Below are 16,332 nucleotides of genomic sequence, written 5' to 3'. Positions count from 1 at the left end.
TGGAGACTTCCTGCATCTGCTGCCCGCTGCCTCGTGCATCTGCTGGGGGACCTGGACTTGCTATGATCATCAATCATGGAGTACTGTTGAAGGGACTCCCACGTGGGTGATATACCAATGTGAGGGCCAGGAGTGCAGATGTCCTGACTGCTCCTACTAGGCTCCGGTGATGAGGTGCGGCTGCATCCCACTGTAACTCCCCTGTCTAGCATGTCTGTGCACCACTCATGCTTTCTAGGAGCTGCTACAGACACTACAGCGGAGGTGGTGGGGAGTCCCGGGGGTGCTATGCCACCGGCGAAGAGGAGCTGGGAGGAGAGAGCCCACCTGAGTGCACCGCCCCCTGGATAAATGACAGGCCAATGACTCACCTAATAGAGACCTCCAACTGAGGCCAGGGCTGCCTCCTCATCCTCACCCCAAGTACTGTCTGCCCCTAACCCACTCCTTGCCCCCCAGCACTACCCCCAGCCGCTATCTACCCTTAGCTCCTAACTACCCCCCAGCACTGCCTGCCCCTAGCCCCTTCTTTGCCCCTCAGCACTATCCCAATTGATGTCTGTACTTACCCCCTCCCTACCTCCAACACTGCCTGCCCTTACCCTCTGTACCCCCAGCTCTACCCTAACTTTTCCCTGACTCTACCTCCAGATCTAATCAGTTTTTCCCTGCCTCACTCCCCATAATCTGTGTTGGGACCCAGAAACTGTGGAGTAGGACCCCAATTTTTGTAATATAATCGTCCCTGGGACCCACACATTTTTTGCTCGTCGCGATCACTGGAGCTGGCTGGTTAGTAAGCAACAGAGCAGAGGGACAAACACACAACAATTAATAGCACATCTTTGAAACATTGCCACACAGCAGAGGCAGGAGAGAAAAGTGGTGCATGATGGAATTGTCATTGGGCCCTCTCACCCACCCTTACGTTGGATATTAAAAAGTACATGCACAGTTTAACAAACCAAGCACTTCAGCGATAGGGACTCAATGTTTTTTATGCTTTTTTTGGGCCCCCACAAAACAAGCTACCAATGGGCAAAAGGCAGCTAAGCTAACAGTGCTGTCACTGATCTCTACAGTGGCAAGATGTCATTGTCATTACCAGCCTCACTCTTACCCTCATCAGTGTGTACATCATCCTCACACAATATTAATTCATCCCTGCTGGAATTCACCAATCATAAGTCTGTGTACTGTGAATACCAAATTGCTTTCTAACAAATATTTAAAATGCCCGCTCTAATATATATTGTAGACGTCTGCACATCTTATTACCATTTGTCATGAATGTGCGCTATACATCGCAAAACACTGCATCCCATAAGAGAAATCACTACACCCACACATTATCTGAGTTCCAAAGCTCATTGATGTATATATTTGTTATTAAAAGGATATGTATTCAATATATCACAATGTACAGTATACATATAGTTACATGGTTACAATTCATACAGTAAGCAGTTAATACATACAGTTACAGGCCAGCGATACAATTACCATATCTTTCTCATATAAATTCGTCCCTCCATATCACTCTCTCTCTGTAAAATCATGCAGGAACTGGTCTAGAAGCACCTCCATCATCGTCTGGGACAAAAACAGCAACTCCCAACTGTGTGTCTCTGTAATGTGTTATCTAGTTTGGGGGAGGGAACTTTCTCATTCATGATGAGTCACTAGTCTGTTCGTATGCTAAACAGGTTCAGCCTTGAAGACATCAAAAGGGGCTGGCTTGAGTTTCCTGTCCATTGTCCTAATAAGAGTGATTTTAGCTTTCATACATTTAATCATAACTATTTGTTGCAATGTCCTACAACTTAATAACAAGTATCAAATGAATCTACACATTAATCTGCTTGCTTAAATACAAATATGACAGGTGTATCTTGCTTTGTTCCAATAATACACATACATGACATTACTCCATTATATAATTTTTAAATCATCATGATGTCTGGCGCTTGATATTATTATAATTATGTGCTGTATGAAATAAGTGTAGAATCCATCTCTGTGGCATGTCCGTGTAAATGCGTGTGTTACCATATATTGCTGTGCTCGCTGCGCGTATTTGCAAGTATAGCGACTTATATGTGTGCAGTCTGTATGTTCTTTCTATGTAATATTTTTGACTTCGACAGTACTTTGATGTAAATGCCGGTAAAGGTCCTCCTCATGGCATTTGTAATTTATTTTGATGAACATCATCTTTTCCACGTTTTGAGTAAACAATGAATAATGCTATGCACCTGCGCACTGTGCCGTTAACGGTTGACCTGGCTAGCTGCAGCACATAAATGGGTAACCAACCTATGCGTGGACAAATTAAAATACAAAAGATGTGCTGCGCTCAGCCTAGTGTGTGAGGATTGTAGTGCTTGTTACCAATAAAACTGATCTAAATTCATAAATTGTATACTTTACTAAATGAGCATAAACAAAGTAATGGATGTAATATTGGGGGTCATTCCGAGTTGTTCGCTCGGTAAATTTTTTCGCATCGCAGCGATTTTCCGCTTAGTGCGCATGCGCAATGTTCGCACTGCGACTGCGCCAAGTAAATTTGCTATGCAGTTAGGATTTTTACTCACGGTTTTTTCTTCGTTCTGGTGATCGTAATGTGATTGACAGGAAGTGGGTGTTTCTGGGCGGAAACTGGCCGTTTTCTGGGCGTGTGGGAAAAAACGCTACCTTTTCTGGGAAAAACGCGGGAGTGGCTGGAGAAACGGAGGAGTGTCTGGGCGAACGCTGGGTGTGTTTGTGACGTCAAACCAGGAACGACAAGCACTGAACTGATCGCAGATGCCGAGTAAGTGTGGAGCTACTCAGAAACTGCTAAGAAGTGTCTATTCGCAATTCTGCTAATCTTTCGTTCGCAATTTTACTATGCTAAGATTCACTCCCAGTAGGCGGCGGCTTAGCGTGTGCAAAGCTGCTAAAAGCAGCTTGCGAGCGAACAACTCGGAATGACCCCCATTATGCAGATAAGCAAAAAAAATCATGTATCACTGCTGTGTTCAGCCTAATGCTACAAATGAGAATAATACAAATTAAAATAAATGTATACTTTACTCAGTAAATATAATCAAATATGAAAATACAAATTTTGGATATAGTATTGAACAAGTACACGATGAAGGTGAATTATGTAAAGGGACCAGAGATATGTCTCTCTATATTGCTCTCTGCACAATAAATCAAGATGCTGTTAAATGAAGCAAATTGTCTCCACGGAATAAATTAAAGTCAGCGGTGCTGCCAAATTTGGGTGAGTGGCGGCGTCCCGCTCACTCACTTAGGTATCTGGTTCTTGCTGCGTCTTACTGAGTTGGTTTAACCTGCCCCTGGGTGCCTCTGTGCTCCGGACTCGCCATCCACCGCTCCGGGACCGCCGTCCAAGGGGGTGTCCACCACGTGAGCCTCCGCTGAGACACGGACCCAGGTGTGGACGAGTGTAGTCGAAGAAGAGTAGTTGGTATGGTTTAGCTTGTTCAGCCTAGCCCGACCAATTCCTCTCCACTACGGAGACTTACCTAGGCGGCCACGGGGACTCAATCTCTCCTCTCAGCTGCGCTGCTGCTGTGTTCCTGGGTTGGTCCGTGCACGGATCGTGGTTTTGTCTGTTGCTGCACTCTCTCTCTCTCTCTCTCTCACCAACGCGTTTCAACCAATTACTGGTCTTCTTTTGAGTAAGTAGCATCCCACGCCGATTGTTGACAAGGTTCCCAGCTGTGCTGAAAACTCTTTCTGAGTACACACTGGAGGATGACAGCGTAAGTAATGCAATTTGAGTTTATACAAGGGTCTCCAAATTGCCTTTTTTTCCTTACAGTAATCTAAGGGACTCTGTGACATGCCTATTTGTATGGTGTCATTTAAATAATCCTCTACCATTTTTGGATGTTGACTATATCAGATGGAGGTGCGGTACAGGTGTCACTAATTTTGGGCAAATCTTGTAGACCGAACCAGATGTCAAAATGTTCTGTTGACTCATCTGCATTACCCATGGGGGGGAGAAAGAGAAGGCTCTTGTGTGGGCGCACTCTTGTACAATGAAGGAAAATTCCTCAATTATGTAAGGGAAAATATTTAAAACATCATGTTTATTTTTTAAGATTAAAAATACAATTACCCAAACATATGATCCAAAAGGTGATAAAGAAAATTATGAAAAAAATGTTAAAATGTTCTGGTCTATTTTTCACAAGAAGTGATTAGAAAGGTTGTAGACACATGGTTGTCTTACACCCATTTCCCCTGACCAGTACAGAGATTCTGTATTGATGGGACCAAGGAGTGGTCAGAATAGTGATCAGTATATCTGAATAGGACCACTTAAATTAGGTTAATACCATGCACTTTTCTGGTCACCAGTGATAAAGATAGACACATAAATGATGACTGATAATAACTGTGTTGATCAGGCCTGCTGCTATTCTGCAGTATAAGAAAACTGATAGATGAAAGAAGAAAAATCAGTGGTGATACTGCTGTTGGCGTCACATTTCACATAGGGAGGAAATTAATTCCTACTCTACAACACCGGGTATTCACAGGAAGTCTCCTCTCCAGGTACTAACCCAGCCCAATGCTGTTTGGGCTGACTTCTCAGCTTGATGTATCGTAAGCCTGCATCTGCCCGGTGAATGCATCCTCTAGATAGCAGTTCACTACCTATATACACTCATACTGTGTGTACATTTATTTATATGTGCTATATAACGGTGCTAATATTTTTGTGCTGGAATTGTCCACAATTCAAGATGTTTGTTTGAATTGTAAATAGTGGCTTATATATTCATACATTGTCCTAATTAATATAGATAACCTTCAGCTTGTCCTATAAATCGACATTATTGCTGTTTTCAGCTATCTGTCTTGAATTTACTTTTAGCTCACTTTGGACTATACTCAGCTTTGTACCAACTATACACAATTTTTCTGAGAAGATCAGGTGCCCTTGACTAATCAATTTTTGTGTTAAAAATATATTTGGTGTCATAAGATCATTTATGTTGACTTATATATTTTTCAGAATTGGCTTGATGTTCAATGCAGTATTTTCATTGTAGTGATTTATCATACATTTAATAAGAAGATATCACCATTTTCTCTCTACCTTTTTCTTGCTCACTATTTTTCTGTGGACTCTCATCTGTGATTCAGGGCGCACAATACCACGGATGTGGGGTCTGTTGCGCCGTGCCTAATGCAGAAAGCAGATCCACACACTTTCTTCTTTTTCTTCTTTTTCTTCTAATATCTATACTCTTTTACTAAATTCCTATATAGGCACACTCTCATTGGTATACAGATCACATATCTCCTCTACTATCATACCACGCTGCCAATGCCCGATCTCATCCGATCTTGGAAGCCAAACAGCGTTGGGCTGGGTTAGTACCTGGAGAGGAGACTTCCTGTGAATACCTGGTGTTGTAGAGTAGGAATTAATTTCCTCCCTATGTGAAATGTGACGCCAACAGCAGTATCACCACTGATTTTTCTTCTTTCATCTATCAGTTTTCTTATACTGCAGAATAGCAGCAGGCCTGAACAACACAGTTATTATCAGTCATCATTTATGTGTCTATCTTTATCACTGGTGACCAGAAAAGTGCATGGTATTGACCTAATTTAAGTGGTCCTATTCAGATATACTGATCACTATTCTGACCACTCCTTGGTCCCATCAATACAGAATCTCTGTACTGGTCAGGGGAAATGGGTGTAAGACAACCATGTGTCTACAACCTTTCTAATCACTTCTTGTGAAAAATAGACCAGAACATTTTAACATTTTTTCATAATTTTCTTTATCACCTTTTGGATCATATTTTTGGGTAATTGTATTTTTAATCTTAAAAAATAAACATGATGTTTTAAATATTTTCCCTTACATAATTGAGGAATTTTCCTTCATTGTACAAGAGTGCGCCCACACAAGAGCCTTCTCTTTCTCCCCCCATGAGTATATGTTATTTTTGGCTCTGGTAGCACCACCAACTAGGACTATATTTGAAAGAAAAGGATTTTTCCTTTCAGACTTACAATCGTCCTTCTTAGGTTTTTTCATCTACAACCTAATTAATTTGACCAGTGCCCGATCGCCCTTTGTTTTGTCATCATTATTACCACTGGGTCTTTTGGGAAAGCTTAGTTTTTCCCTTCCAGCATCGGTTCCAGGAGAAATTGAAGGGAGATGTTGTCATGTTATGTGCCACTTGAGCTGAACACTTGCTCACCAGGATCTCTTTGCATCTTGTAAGATCTGGGTCAGTTGGAAAGAAAGACACAATTTACGACTTAAACCTAGGATCGAGCACAATCACCAAAATGTAGTGATTCGGTTTCAAGATGTTGATAACCCTTGGATCCTGGCAAAGATCTGCAAGTCTGACATACTTAATGAAATCGCTTTGTTTCATATCCCCCCCTCAAAAGTCTAATTAGGGTAATCACCTGACTCAAGCTAGCAGTGTCTGAATGAACTTCACAGATATCTACTTTGAATGGTTTCAGCACCTCTCACAAGACAGAAAGTATTCTCCACTGTGCTGGACTAAGGTACATTCCCTCTACTTTCCCAATGTTATGGCTTGTTGTCTAGCTTTGGATGACTTGTTGCTGTTCCTCCATCCACTGAAGCATATAAACTGTGAAATTCCACCTTGTTACCACCTCTTGCTTCAGTTGGTGGCAGGACAAATTGGAGTGTTCTTGTAGCCCCTGCAATCTCCTATGTGCTGTTGCTGAATGCCGAAAAAGTCCCTGAAATTTTTCAGGGCACAGATAGCATCTCCTGCATGCCCCTGCCATTTCTTAAACAAACTCTGTACCACCAAGTTGATTGGATGAGCAAAACATGGGACGTGTTGGAATTCACCCAGCTGTAATGCTTTCACAATATTTGTGTCTGTTATTAGAAATCACAAATCCTGAGGAGAGTCCAAGGGGGGTCAGCCATTTTGTTATGACATTATATATATTTTTTAACAGGTTGTCAGTGGTATACCTCTAAGTAAAGCCGGTGATACAGAGGGATACCCTACCTCTGAATGATCTGGCGTTGTTTGTTAGATGCTACTGTTATTCCTGTTGCTAAAGGTGATTTACCCACCCAGTGTGCTGTCAAAGTAATTTAATCTTTAGTTTGCCCAGTTCCACCTGTCCACATATCTGTGATTTCGTGGACAGTGGGTACAATGACATTTTGAAGACCAATGATTGGGTTTTTTCTTTTTAACACCCTGGTATAGTGGGGAATTGCTTTTCTAGTACACAGGGACACAGGACCTCAATTAACCATCTAAAACCCACTACATTAATGGAGGATATTGGGTGCAAATCTAATACTGGCATAGCCATCATGGCATCAGGATCCGCCGTGCGACTGGGTAACAGTTGTCATACTAGCTTCCTCTTGCAAAAGATTGTTTAACAGTCAACTGTTATTTGAAACTTCTAGTAGTCTTCTTGGTCCACTTCATGTATGAAGATCCACCCTCAACAGCAGCAACAGCAGGCCTAGTACTCAAGGATTCTTCTGAGGAATCCTGCATAGGGGAGGAGTCACTTAGCTTTGTCAAATTGGATGCAGGACTACTTTCGCTTATTAGTGAGGATATTGATGAATGGAGGTTTTGGTGATGGAGATTGCAGGTACTGGGCTCTAGTTAAGAGAAGGGAGGTAACTGATGCTGGACTGCTATTTTTATTTTTTTAGCAAAAGTTTCAGATTTTGCCATTTTTCTGTAAATATTCCTTACCTGCAGCAGTGATTTTTGTGATACATTCTGGTCCTGCTCATAGTTGTAAGACTGTAGTTCCAGATGGATCACAATGTTGGCATGTCTTGGTAGCTCAGCAAAATGGGAAATAAAAAGTATCTGAACCATGTTTCTGGACCTAGTTCTTTTTTTTCTTTAAGATTCCTCATTGCCATAATGATAATGCAGGAGAAAAGCTTAATCCAGACACATCACAGCACAAGCATTCTCTCAGTCAACCATCTTGTAGATCGGTGGTCTATATTATATTGCCACTAGCTATTTGGAACATTCTTTTCATAGCCACTGGAGATCTTGGTCTGCATTGTATACCCCCAGAGATTTAGGTCTGTTATGTATTGTGTCACCACCGGAGACCTGGCATCTATATTAATATTCACAGATTAAGAACACTGCATTATGGTGGTCATTCCGAGTTGTTCGCTCGGTACCGATTTTCGCTATATTGTGATTAGTCGCTTACTGCACATGCGCAAGGTTCGCAGAGCGCATGCGCTTAGTTATTTTACACAAAAGTTAGGTATTTTACTCACGGCATAACAAGGATTTTTCATCGTTCTGGTGATCGTAGTGTGATTGACAGGAAGTGGGTGTTTCTGGGCGGAAACTGGCCGTTTTCTGGGCATGTGCGAAAAAACGCTGGTGTTTCTGGGAAAAACGCGGGAGTGTCTGAAGAAACGGGGGAGTGTCTGGGCGAACGCTGGGTGTGTTTGTGACGTCAAACCAGGAACGAAACTGACTGAACTGATCACAATGGCTGAGTAAGTCTGGAGCTACTCAGAAACTGCTAAGAAATTTCTATTCGCAATTCTGCGAATCTTTCGTTCGCAATTCTGCTAAGCTAAGAAACACTCCCAGAGGGCGGCGGCTTAGCGTGTGTAATGCTGCTAAAAGCAGCTAGCGAGCGAACAACTCGGAATGAGGGCCTATATCATCACCAGAGATTTGATGAATGCTAACTAGTCGTGCTTGTATATTGATGACTAGAATCAGAGCTGTACTGAAGCTGAACTTAAGACAGGGGGGCCCTAAGGTCTAAAATTGAATTATATATATATATATACTAGAGATGAGCGCCTGAAATTTTTCGGGTTTTGTGTTTTGGTTTTGGGTTCGGTTCCGCGGCCGTGTTTTGGGTTCGAACGCGTTTTGGCAAAACCTCACCGAATTTTTTTTGTCGGATTCGGGTGTGTTTTGGATTCGGGTGTTTTTTTCAAAAAACACTAAAAACAGCTTAAATCATAGAATTTGGGGGTCATTTTGATCCCAAAGTATTATTAACCTCAAAAACCATAATTTACACTCATTTTCAGTCTATTCTGAATACCTCACACCTCACAATATTATTTTTAGTCCTAAAATTTGCACCGAGGTCGCTGTGTGAGTAAGATAAGCGACCCTAGTGGCCGACACAAACACCGGGCCCATCTAGGAGTGGCACTGCAGTGTCACGCAGGATGTCCCTTCCAAAAAACCCTCCCCAAACAGCACATGACGCAAAGAAAAAAAGAGGCGCAATGAGGTAGCTGTGTGAGTAAGATTAGCGACCCTAGTGGCCGACACAAACACCGGGCCCATCTAGGAGTGGCACTGCAGTGTCACGCAGGATGGCCCTTCCAAAAAACCCTCCCCAAACAGCACATGACGCAAAGAAAAAAAGAGGCGCAATGAGGTAGCTGTGTGAGTAAGATTAGCGACCCTAGTGGCCGACACAAACACCGGGCCCATCTAGGAGTGGCACTGCAGTGTCACGCAGGATGTCCCTTCCAAAAAACCCTCCCCAAACAGCACATGACGCAAAGAAAAAAAGAGGCGCAATGAGGTAGCTGTGTGAGTAAGATTAGCGACCCTAGTGGCCGACACAAACACCGGGCCCATCTAGGAGTGGCACTGCAGTGTCACGCAGGATGTCCCTTCCAAAAAACCCTCCCCAAACAGCACATGACGCAAAGAAAAAAAGAGGCGCAATGAGGTAGCTGACTGTGTGAGTAAGATTAGCGACCCTAGTGGCCGACACAAACACCGGGCCCATTTAGGAGTGGCACTGCAGTGTCACGCAGGATGTCCCTTCCAAAAAACCCTCCCCAATCAGCACATGATGCAAAGAAAAAGAAAAGAAAAAAGAGGTGCAAGATGGAATTGTCCTTGGGCCCTCCCACCCACCCTTATGTTGTATAAACAAAACAGGACATGCACACTTTAACCAACCCATCATTTCAGTGACAGGGTCTGCCACACGACTGTGACTGATATGACGGGTTGGTTTGGACCCCCCCCAAAAAAGAAGCAATTAATCTCTCCTTGCACAAACTGGCTCTACAGAGGCAAGATGTCCACCTCATCATCACCCTCCGATATATCACCGTGTACATCCCCCTCCTCACAGATTATCAATTCGTCCCCACTGGAATCCACCATCTCAGCTCCCTGTGTACTTTGTGGAGGCAATTGCTGCTGGTCAATGTCTCCGCGGAGGAATTGATTATAATTCATTTTAATGAACATCATCTTCTCCACATTTTCTGGATGTAACCTCGTACGCCGATTGCTGACAAGGTGAGCGGCGGCACTAAACACTCTTTCGGAGTACACACTTGTGGGAGGGCAACTTAGGTAGAATAAAGCCAGTTTGTGCAAGGGCCTCCAAATTGCCTCTTTTTCCTGCCAGTATAAGTACGGACTGTGTGACGTGCCTACTTGGATGCGGTCACTCATATAATCCTCCACCATTCTATCAATGTTGAGAGAATCATATGCAGTGACAGTAGACGACATGTCCGTAATCGTTGTCAGGTCCTTCAGTCCGGACCAGATGTCAGCATCAGCAGTCGCTCCAGACTGCCCTGCATCACCGCCAGCGGGTGGGGAACGGAATTCTGAGCCTTTTCCTCGCACCCCCAGTTGCGGGAGAATGTGAAGGAGGAGATGTTGACAGGTCGCGTTCCGCTTGACTTGACAATTTTGTCACCAGCAGGTCTTTCAACCCCAGCAGACTTGTGTCTGCCGGAAAGAGAGATCCAAGGTAGGCTTTAAATCTAGGATCGAGCACGGTGGCCAAAATGTAGTGCTCTGATTTCAACAGATTGACCACCCGTGAATCCTTGTTAAGCGAATTAAGGGCTCCATCCACAAGTCCCACATGCCTAGCGGAATCGCTCCGTGTTAGCTCCTCCTTCAATGTCTCCAGCTTCTTCTGCAAAAGCCTGATGAGGGGAATGACCTGACTCAGGCTGGCAGTGTCTGAACTGACTTTACGTGTGGCAAGTTCAAAGGGCATCAGAACCTTGCACAACGTTGAAATCATTCTCCACTGCGCTTGAGACAGGTGCATTCCACCTACTATATCGTGCTCAATTGTATAGGCTTGAATGGCCTTTTGCTGCTCCTCCAACCTCTGAAGCATATAGAGGGTTGAATTCCACCTCGTTACCACTTCTTGCTTCAGATGATGGCAGGGCAGGTTCAGTAGTTTTTGGTGGTGCTCCAGTCTTCTGTACGTGGTGCCTGTACGCCGAAAGTGTCCCGCAATTCTTCTGGCCACCGACAGCATCTCTTGCACGCCCCTGTCGTTTTTTTAAAAATTCTGCACCACCAAATTCAAGGTATGTGCAAAACATGGGACGTGCTGGAATTTGCCCATATTTAATGCACACACAATATTGCTGGCGTTGTCCGATGCCACAAATCCACAGGAGAGTCCAATTGGGGTAAGCCATTCCGCGATGATCTTCCTCAGTTGCCGTAAGAGGTTTTCAGCTGTGTGCGTATTCTGGAAACCGGTGATACAAAGCGTAGCCTGCCTAGGAAAGAGTTGGCGTTTGCGAGATGCTGCTACTGGTGCCGCCGCTGCTGTTCTTGCGGCGGGAGTCCATACATCTACCCAGTGGGCTGTCACAGTCATATAGTCCTGACCCTGCCCTGCTCCACTTGTCCACATGTCCGTGGTTAAGTGGACATTGGGTACAGCTGCATTTTTTAGGACACTGGTGACTCTTTTTCTGAGGTCTGTGTACATTTTCGGTATCGCCTGCCTAGAGAAATGGAACCTAGATGGTATTTGGTACCGGGGACACAGTACCTCCAACAAGTCTCTAGTTGGCTCTGCAGTAATGATGGATACCGGAACCACGTTTCTCACCACCCAGGATGCCAAGGCCTCAGTTATCCGCTTTGCAGTAGGATGACTGCTGTGATATTTCATCTTCCTCGCAAAGGACTGTTGAACAGTCAATTGCTTACTGGAAGTAGTACAAGTGGGCTTACGACTTCCCCTCTGGGATGACCATCGACTCCCAGCGGCAACAACAGCAGCGCCAGCAGCAGTAGGCGTTACACGCAAGGATGCATCGGAGGAATCCCAGGCAGGAGAGGACTCGTCAGAATTGCCAGTGACATGGCCTGCAGGACTATTGGCATTCCTGGGGAAGGAGGAAATTGACACTGAGGGAGTTGGTGGGGTGGTTTGCGTGAGCTTGGTTACAAGAGGAAGGGATTTACTGGTCAGTGGACTGCTTCCGCTGTCACCCAAAGTTTTTGAACTTGTCACTGACTTATTATGAATGCGCTGCAGGTGACGTATAAGGGAGGATGTTCCGAGGTGGTTAACGTCCTTACCCCTACTTATTACAGCTTGACAAAGGGAACACACGGCTTGACACCTGTTGTCCGCATTTCTGGTGAAATACCTCCACACCGAAGAGCTGATTTTTTTGGTATTTTCACCTGGCATGTCAACGGCCATATTCCTCCCACGGACAACAGGTGTCTCCCCGGGTGCCTGACTTAAACAAACCACCTCACCATCAGAATCCTCCTGGTCAATTTCCTCCCCAGCGCCAGCAACACCCATATCCTCCTCATCCTGGTGTACTTCAACACTGACATCTTCAATCTGACTATCAGGAACTGGACTGCGGGTGCTCCTTCCAGCACTTGCAGGGGGCGTGCAAATGGTGGAAGGCGCATGCTCTTCACGTCCAGTGTTGGGAAGGTCAGGCATCGCAACCGACACAATTGGACTCTCCTTGTGGATTTGGGATTTCGAAGAATGCACAGTTCTTTGCTGTGCTGCTTTTGCCAGCTTGAGTCTTTTCATTTTTCTAGCGAGAGGCTGAGTGCTTCCATCCTCATGTGAAGCTGAACCACTAGCCATGAACATAGGCCAGGGCCTCAGCCGTTCCTTGCCACTCCGTGTCGTAAATGGCATATTGGCAAGTTTACGCTTCTCCTCCGACAATTTTATTTTAGGTTTTGGAGTCCTTTTTTTTCTGATATTTGGTGTTTTGGATTTGACATGCTCTGTACTATGACATTGGGCATCGGCCTTGGCAGACGACGTTGCTGGCATTTCATCGTCTCGGCCATGACTAGTGGCAGCAGCTTCAGCACGAGGTGGAAGTGGATCTTGATCTTTCCCTAATTTTGGAACCTCAACATTTTTGTTCTCCATATTTTAATAGGCACAACTAAAAGGCACCTCAGGTAAACAATGGAGATGGATACTAGTATACAATTATGGACTGCCTGCCGAGTGCAGACACAGAGGTAGCCACAGCCGTGAACTACCGTACTGTACTGTGTCTGCTGCTAATATAGACTGGTTGATAAAGAGATGTCTATGTAACTATGTATGTATAAAGAAGAAAGAAAAAAAAACCATGGTTAGGTGGTATACAATTATGGACGGACTGCCTGCCGAGTGCAGACACAGAGGTAGCCACAGCCGTGAACTACCGTACTGTACTGTGTCTGCTGCTAATAATATAGACTGGTTGATAAAGAGATGTCGTAGTAGTATGTATGTATAAAGAAGAAAGAAAAAAAACCACGGTTAGGTGGTATACAATTATGGACGGACTGCCTGCCGAGTGCAGACACAGAGGTAGCCACAGCCGTGAACTACCGTACTGTACTGTGTCTGCTGCTAATATAGACTGGTTGATAAAGAGATGTCTATGTAACTATGTATGTATAAAGAAGAAAGAAAAAAAAACCACGGTTAGGTGGTATACAATTATGGACAGACTGCCTGCCGAGTGCAGACACAGAGGTAGCCACAGCCGTGAACTACCGTACTGTACTGTGTCTGCTGCTAATATAGACTGGTTGATAAAGAGATGTCTATGTAACTATGTATGTATAAAGAAGAAAGAAAAAAAAACCACGGTTAGGTGGTATACAATTATGGACGGACTGCCTGCCGAGTGCAGACACAGAGGTAGCCACAGCCGTGAACTACCGTACTGTACTGTGTCTGCTGCTAATATAGACTGGTTGATAAAGAGATGTCTATGTAACTATGTATGTATAAAGAAGAAAGAAAAAAAAATCACGGTAAGGTGGTATACAATTATGGACGGACTGCCTGCCGAGTGCAGACACAGAGGTAGCCACAGCCGTGAACTACCGTACTGTACTGTGTCTGCTGCTAATATAGACTGGTTGATAAAGAGATGTCTATGTAACTATGTATGTATAAAGAAGAAAGAAAAAAAAACCACGGTTAGGTGGTATACAATTATGGACGGACTGCCTGCCGAGTGCAGACACAGAGGTAGCCACAGCCGTGAACTACCGTACTGTACTGTGTCTGCTGCTAATATAGACTGGTTGATAAAGAGATGTCTATGTAACTATGTATGTATAAAGAAGAAAGAAAAAAAAACCACGGTTAGGTGGTATACAATTATGGACGGACTGCCTGCCGAGTGCAGACACAGAGGTAGCCACAGCCGTGAACTACCGTACTGTACTGTGTCTGCTGCTAATATAGACTGGTTGATAAAGAGATGTCTTTGTAACTATGTATGTATAAAGAAGAAAGAAAAAAAAACCACGGTTAGGTGGTATACAATTATGGACGGACTGCCTGCCGAGTGCAGACACAGAGGTAGCCACAGCCGTGAACTACCGTACTGTACTGTGTCTGCTGCTAATATAGACTGGTTGATAAAGAGATGTCTATGTAACTATGTATGTATAAAGAAGAAAGAAAAAAAAACCACGGTTAGGTGGTATACAATTATGGACAGACTGCCTGCCGAGTGCAGACACAGAGGTAGCCACAGCCGTGAACTACCGTACTGTACTGTGTCTGCTGCTAATATAGACTGGTTGATAAAGAAATGTCTATGTAACTATGTATGTATAAAGAAGAAAGAAAAAAAAACCACGGTTAGGTGGTATACAATTATGGACGGACTGCCTGCCGAGTGCAGACACAGAGGTAGCCACAGCCGTGAACTACCGTACTGTACTGTGTCTGCTGCTAATATAGACTGGTTGATAAAGAGATGTCTATGTAACTATGTATGTATAAAGAAGAAAGAAAAAAAAACCACGGTTAGGTGGTATACAATTATGGACGGACTGCCTGCCGAGTGCAGACACAGAGGTAGCCACAGCCGTGAACTACCGTACTGTACTGTGTCTGCTGCTAATATAGACTGGTTGATAAAGAGATGTCTATGTAACTATGTATGTATAAAGAAGAAAGAAAAAAAAACCACGGTTAGGTGGTATACAATTATGGACGGACTGCCTGCCGAGTGCAGACACAGAGGTAGCCACAGCCGTGAACTACCGTACTGTACTGTGTCTGCTGCTAATATAGACTGGTTGATAAAGAGATGTCGTAGTAGTATGTATGTATAAAGAAGAAAAAAAAACCACGGTTAGGTGGTATACAATTATGGACGGACTGCCTGCCGAGTGCAGACACAGAGGTAGCCACAGCCGTGAACTACCGTACTGTGTCTGCTGCGACTGGATGATAAATGATATAAAAAATATATATATATCACTACTGCAGCCGGACAGGTATATATTATATATTATATAATGACGGACCTGCTGGACACTGTCTGTCAGCAGAATGAGTTTTATTTTTATAGAATAAAAAAAACAACAACACACAAGTGAAGTCACACGACGAGTGTTTAACTTTTTCAGGCAATCACAATATAAGTATACTACTAACTATACTGGTGGTCAGTGTGGTCAGGTCACTGGTCAGTCACACTGGCAGTGGCACTCCTGCAGCAAAAGTGTGCACTGTTTAATTTTAATATAATATTATGTACTCCTGGTTCCTGCTATAACCTATAACTGGCACTGCAGTGCTCCCCAGTCTCCCCCACAATTATTAGAGATGAGCGGGTTCGGTTTCTCTGAATCCGAACCCGCCAGAACTTCATGTTTTTTTTCACGGGTCCGAGCGACTCGGATCTTCCCGCCTTGCTCGGTTAACCCGAGCTCGCCCGAACGTCATCATGACGCTGTCGGATTCTCGCGAGGCTCGGATTCTATCGCGAGACTCGGATTCTATATAAGGAGCCGCGCGTCGCCGCCATTTTCACACGTGCATTGAGATTGATAGGGAGAGGACGTGGCTGGCGTCCTCTCCGTTTAGAATAGATTAGAGAGACACTTGATTTACTAATTTTGGGGAGCATTAGGAGTACTCAGTAGTGTACAGTGCAGAGTTTTGCTGATAGTGACCAGTGACCACCACTTTTATTTATAATCCGTTCTC

The 16,332-nt window shown here is 44.2% G+C and overlaps 1 pseudogene; it reads left to right on the top strand.

The window, feature by feature from the left end:
- Positions 1–5,335: 5,335 nt before the first annotated feature.
- On the top strand, positions 5,336–5,454 carry LOC134913077 (5S ribosomal RNA; annotated as a pseudogene).
- Positions 5,455–16,332: the final 10,878 nt, after the last annotated feature.

Source organism: Pseudophryne corroboree, chromosome 4, assembly GCF_028390025.1.
Source record: "Pseudophryne corroboree isolate aPseCor3 chromosome 4, aPseCor3.hap2, whole genome shotgun sequence".
NCBI lineage: Eukaryota > Metazoa > Chordata > Amphibia > Anura > Myobatrachidae > Pseudophryne > Pseudophryne corroboree.
Note: the sequence above shows the minus strand (reverse complement) of the source record. Positions and strands in the feature narration are given on the sequence as shown.